Here is a 7176-nt window from a genome sequence, read left to right as displayed (position 1 = left end):
ACTGAGGCAGAAGAACGGATAAGTGACCTGGAAGACAGAATGGTGGAATTCACTGCTGCATAACAGACTAAAAAAAAAAAGAATGAAAAGAAATGAAGACAGCCTAAGAGACCTCTGGGACAACATTAAATGCAACAACATTCGCATTATAGGGGTCCCAGAAGGAGAAGAGAGAGAGAAAGGACCAGAGAAAACATGTGAAGAGACTGTAGTCGAAAACTTCCCTAACATGGGAGAGGAAATAGCCACCCAAGTCCAGGAAGCGCAGAGAGTCCCGTACAGGATAAACCCAAGGAGAAACACGCTGAGACACATAGTAATCAAATTGGCAAAATTAAAGACAAAGAAAAATTATTGAAAGCAGCAAGGCCAAAACAACAAATAACATACAAGGGAACTCCCATAAGGTTAACAGCTGATTTCTCAGCAGAAACTCTACAAGCCAGAAGGGACTGGCATGATATACTTAAAGTGATGAAAGGGAAGAAACTACAAACAAGATTACTCTACCCAGCAAGGATCTCATTCAGATTTGATGGAGAAATCAAAAGCTTTACAGACAAGCAAAAGCTAAGAGAATTTAGCACCACCAAACCAGCTCTACAATGAATGCTAAATGAACTTCTCTAAGTGGGAAACACAAGAGAAGAAAAGGACCTACAAAAACAAACCCAAAACAATTAAGAAAATGGTCATAGGAACATACATATTGATAATTACCTTAAAAGTGAATGGATTAAATGCTCCAACCAAAAGACACCGGCTTGCTGAATGGATACAAAAACAAGACCCATCTATATGCTGTCTACAAGAGACCCACTTCAGACCTAAGGACACATACAGACTGAAAGTGAGGGGATGGAAAAAGATATTCTATGCAAATGGAAATCAAAAGAAAGCTGGAGTAGCTATACTCATATCAGATAAAATACTTTAAAATAAAGAATGTTACAAGAGACAAGGAAGGACGCTACGTAATGATCAAGGGATCAATCCAAGAAGAAGATATAACACTTATAAATATATATGCACCCAACATAGGAGCACCTCAATACATAAGGCAACTGCTAACAGCTATAAAAGAGGAAATTGACAGTAACACAATAATAGTGGGGGACTTTAACACCTCACTTACACCAATGGACAGATCATCCAAAATGAAAATAAATAAGGAAACAGAAGCTTTAAATGACACAATAGACCAGATAGATTTAATTGATATTTGTAGGACATTCCATCCAAAAACAGCAGATTACACTTTCTTCTCAAGTGCGCACGGAACATTCTCCAGGATAGATCACATCTTGGGTCATAAATCAAGCCTCAATAAATTTAAGAAAATTGAAGTCATATCAAGCATCTTTTCTGACCACAACGCTATGAGATTAGAAATGAATTACAGGGAAAAAAACGTAAAAACACAAACACATGGAGGCTAAACAATGCGTTACTAAATAACCAAGAGATCACTGAAGAAATCAAAGAGGAAATCAAAGAATACCTAGAGACAAATGACAATGAAAACACGACAATCCAAAACCTATGGGATGCAGCAAAAGCAGTTCTAAGAGGGAAGTTTATAGCTATACAAGCCTACCTCAAGAAACAAGAAAAATCTCAAGTAAACAATCTAACCTTACACCTAAAGGAACTAGAGAAAGAAGAACAAACAAAACCCAAAGTTAGCAGAAGGAAAGAAATCATAAAGATCAGAGCGGAAATAAATGAAATAGAAACAAAGAAAACAATAGCAAAGATCAATAAAACTAAAAGCTGGTTCTTTGAGAAGATAAACAAAATTGATAAGCCATTAGCCAGACTCATCAAGAAAAAGAGGGAGAGGACTCAAATCAATAAAATGAGAAATGAAAAAGGAAAAGTTACAACAGACACCGCAGAAATACAAAGCATCCTAAGAGACTACTACAAGCAACTCTATGCCAATAAAATGGACAACCTGGAAGAAATGGACAAATTCTTAGAAAGGTATAACCTTCCAAGACTGAACCAGGAAGAAACAGAAAATATGAACAGACCAATCACAAGTAATGAAATTGAAACTGTGATTAAAAATCTTCCAACAAACAAAAGTCCAGGACCAGATGGCTTCACAGGTGAATTCTGTCAAACATTTAGAGAAGAGCTAACACCCATCCTTCTCAAACTCTTCTAAAAGATAGCAGAGGGTGGAACACTCCCAAACTCATTCTATGAGGCCACCATCACCCTGATACCAAAACCAGACAAAGATACTACAAAAAAAGAAAATTACAGACCAATATCACTCATGAATATAGATGCAAAAATCCTCAACAAAATACTAGCAAACAGAATCCAACAACACATTAAAAGGATCATACACCATGATCAAGTGGGATTTATCCCAGGGATGCAAGGTTTCTTCAATATAGGAAAATCAATCAATGTGATACACCATATTAACAAACTGAAGGATAAAAACCATATGATCATCTCAATAGATGCACAAAAAGCTTTTGACAAAATTCAACACCCATTTATGATAAAAACTCTCCAGAAAGTGGGCATAGACGGAACCTACCTCAACATAATAAAGGCCATATACGACAAACCCACAGCAAACATCATTCTCAATGGTGAAAAACTGAAAGCATCTCCTCTAAGATCAGGAACAAGACAAGGATGTCCACTCTCTCCACTATTATTCAACATAGTTTTGGAAGCCCTAGCCACGGCAATCAGAGAAGAAAAAGAAATAAAAGGAATACAAATTGGAAAAGAAGAAGTAAAACTGTCACTGTTTGAAGATCACATGATACTATACATAGAGAATCCTAAAGATGCCACCAGGAAACTACTAGAGCTAATCAATGAATTTGGTAAATTTGCAGGATACAAAATTAATGCACAGAAGTCTCTTGCATTCCTATACACTGATGATGAAAAATCTGAAATAGAAATTAAGGAAACACTCCCATTTACCACTGCAGCAAAAAGAATAAAATACCTAGGAATAAACCTACCTAGGGAGACAAAAGACCTGTATGCAGAAAACTATAAGACACTGATGAAAGAAATTAAAGATGATACCAACAGATGGAGAGATATACCATGTTCTTGGATTGGAAGAATCAATATTGTGAAAATGACTATACTACCCAAATCAATCTACAGATTCAATGCAATCCCTATCAAATTACCAATGGCATTTTTTACAGAACTAGAACAAAAATCTTAAAATTTGTATGGAGACACAAAAGACCCCGAATAGCCAAAGCAGTCTTGAGGGAAAACAATGGAGCTGGAGGAATCACACTCCCTGACTTCAGACTATACTACAAAGCTACAGTAATCAAGACAATATGGTACTGGCACAAACACAGAAACATAGATCAATGGAACAAGGTAGAAAGCCCAGAGATAAACCCACGCACCTATGGTCAACTAATCTATGACAAAGGAGGCAAGGATATACAATGGAGAAAAGACAGTCTCTTCAATAAGTGGTGCTGGGAAAACTGGACAGCTACATGTAAAAGAATGAAATTAGAACACTCCCTAACACCATACACAAAAATAAACTCAAAATGGATTACAGACCTAAATGTAAGACCGGACACTATAAAACTCTTAGAGGAAAGCATAGGAAGAACACTCTTTGACATAAATGACAGCAAGATCTTTTTTGATCCACCTCCCTGAGTAATGGAAATAAAAACACAAATAAACAAATGGGACCTAATGAAACTTAAAAGCTTTTGCACAGCAAAGGAAACAATAAACAAGACAAAAAGACAACGCTCAGAATGGGAGAAAATATTTGCAAATGAATCATTAGACTACGGATTAACCTCCAAATTATATAAACAGCTCATGCAGCTCAATATTAAAAAAACAAACAACCCAATCCAAAAACGCACAGAAGACCTAAATAGACATTTCTCCAAAGAAGACATACAGATGACCAAGAAGCACATGAAAAGCTGCTCAACATCACTAATTATTAGAGAAATGCAAATCAAAACTACAATGAGGTATCACCTCACACCAGTTAGAATGGGCATCATCGGAAAATCTACAAACAACAAATGCTGGAGAGGGTGTGGAGAAAAGGGAACCCTCTTGCACTGTTGGTGGGAATGTAAATTGATACAGCCACTATGGAGAACAGTATGGAGGTTTCTTAAAAATCTAAAAATAGAATTACCATATGATCCAGCAATCCCACTCCTGGACATATACCCAGAGAAAACCATAATTCAAAAAAACACATGCACCCCAATGTTCATTGCAGCACTATTTACAATAGCAGGTCATGGAAGCAACCTAAATGCCCATCAAGAGACGAATGGATAAAGAAGATGTGGTACATATATACAACGGAATATTACTCAGCCATAGAAAGGAACGAAGTTGAGTCATTTGTTGAGACATGGATGGATCTAGAGACTGTCATACAGAGTGAAGTAAGTCAGAAAGAGAAAAACAAATATTGTACATTAACACATATATGTGGAACCTAGAAAAATGGTACAGGTGAACCGCAAGAGGGAAGAGATATGGAGACATATGTATATGTATAACTGATTCACTTTGTTATAAAGCAGAAGATAACACACCATTGTAAAGCAAATATAGTCCAATAAAGATGTTACAAAAAAAGAAAGATCAAAAAAAAAATAAAAAGGAGTTATACAGCAGAAACTAACACAACATTGTAAAGCAATTATACTCCAATAAAGATATTATTTTAAAAAAGATACATATAGAAAAATACCACAAGATTAGTTAACTTTACAAAAAACAAAAAAACCCCAAAAAACAGCATGGCACTGGCACATAAACAGAAATATAGATCAATGGAACAGGATAGAAAACCCAGAGATAAACCCATGCACACATGGTCACCTTAATTTTGATAAAGGAGGCAAGAATATACAATGGAGAAAAGACAGCCTCTTCAATAGGTGGTGCTGGGAAAACTGGACAGCTACATGTAAAAGAATGAAATTAGAACACTCCCTAACACCATACACAAAAATAAACTCAAAATGGATTCAAGACCTAAATGTAAGGCCAGACACTATAAAACTCTTAGAGGAAAACATAGGCAGAACACTCTATGACATAAATCACAGCAAGATCCTTTTTGACCCACCTCCTAGAGAAATGGAAATAAAAACAAAAATAAACAAATGGGACCTAATAAACTTAAAAGGTTTTGCACAGCAAAGGAAATCATAAACAAGATGAAAAGACAACCCTCAGAATGGGAGAAAATATTTGCAAACAAAGCAACTGACAAAGGTTTAATCTCCAAAATATACAAGCAGCTCATGCAGCTCAGTATCATAAAAACAAACAACCCAATCCAAAAATGGGTAGAAGACCTAGACATTTCTCCAAAGAAGATATACAGATTGCCAACAGACACATGAAAGAATGCTCAACATCATTAATCATTAGAGAAATGCAAATCAAAACTACAATGAGGTATCATCTCGCACCGGTCAGAATGGCCATCATCAAAAAATCTACAAACAATAAATGCTGGAGAGGGTGTGGAGAAAAGGGAACCCTCTTGCACTGTTGGTGGGAATGTAAATTGATACAGCCACTATGGAGAACAGTATTGAGGGTCCTCAAAAAACTAAAAATAGAACTACCATATGACCCAGCAATCCCACTACTGGGCATATACCCTGAGAAAACCATAATTCAAAAAGAGGCATGTACCACAATGTTTATTGCAGCTCTATTTACAATAGCCAGGACATGGAATCAACCTAAGTGTCCATTGACAGATGAATGGATAAAGATGTGGCACATATATACAATGGAATTTTACTCAGCCATAAAAAGAAACAAAATAGAGTTATTTGTAGTGAGGTGGATCGACCTAGAGACTGTCATACAGATTGAAGTAAGTCAGAAAGAGAAAAAAACAAATACCGTATGCTAACACAAATATATGGAATCTAAAAAAAAAAAAAAAAGGTTCTGAAGAACCTAGCAGCAGGACGGGAATAAAGACGCAAATGTAGAGAATGGACTTGAGGAGATGGGGAAGGGGAAGGGGAAGCTGGGATGAAGTGAGAGAGTGGCATGGACATATATACACTATCAAATGTAAAATAGATAGCTAGTGGGAAGTAGCCACATAGCACAGGGAGATCAGCTCGGTGCTTTGTGTCCACCTAGAGGGATGGGATAGGGAGGGTGGGAGGGAGGTGCAAGAGGGAGGAGATATTGGGATATATGTCTATGTATAGTTGATTCACTTTGTTATACAGCAGAAACTAACACACCATTGTAAAGCAATTATACTCCAATAAAGATGTTAAAAAATTTTTTAAAAAACTTATCCTGTAGCAGGAATACCATGGTTTAAGTTTGGTAAACTACCAATGATACTTCTGTATAATCCTCATTATAACCATCATAATGTCCCTGCAGTTACAAAATGGAGGGAGCAATACAATAAACAAGTTGTGGAAAACGTAATCTCAAATTATATGAGATATAAGTCCAAGAGGAAAAGGGATTACTAGAGATGTCATCCCGCTGTGTTACCAGATAGTTTGTTACTGTCTTTTACCTACAACTTTAAATAAGGTGGGAGAGGTTAATGTTGGTTGTGGGGTCACACTTCATTAATTAACAAGTTTCACACATTAAAAACCATTCAGTCTTATTAACATTTATTAAGTTCACACATAGTCTAAATAAAGCCTTTCAAAATCAACTGTATGATCCTAGAACAAAATACAGATTACAAGAATTCAAAAGCATTCTTGTTCTTCTGATATAATGATCTTAGAATTGTGATTTCTATGGTTTACAAAACTGAGACTAATCATTTAGTGAACATGAAAGGACATTAATTTTATGACCTTTTACTAAAGGGTTACCTATACTTTTCTTGTATATCTGTGAAGATGTCTTTATTTCAACCATGTCAACTAATATTCATGACTTCTATCTATTACTATTATGATGATACACTAAAACTTTTAAAAACTGCAGTTTTTTATCTATAAAAAGCAAGTTGCACAACTATTTAAAATTTAGAATGATCCTCCATATACTTTAATATGAAGATGACTCCCTGAATATTTATCTAATGTCACATCTACGATGGTTTTAAATCAATGACAAGCAGTATCTCCATTTAGATTTTCATTGTACATTTTATAT

Source organism: Eubalaena glacialis, chromosome 18, assembly GCF_028564815.1.
Source record: "Eubalaena glacialis isolate mEubGla1 chromosome 18, mEubGla1.1.hap2.+ XY, whole genome shotgun sequence".
NCBI lineage: Eukaryota > Metazoa > Chordata > Mammalia > Artiodactyla > Balaenidae > Eubalaena > Eubalaena glacialis.
This window is presented reverse-complemented; position numbering follows the sequence as displayed.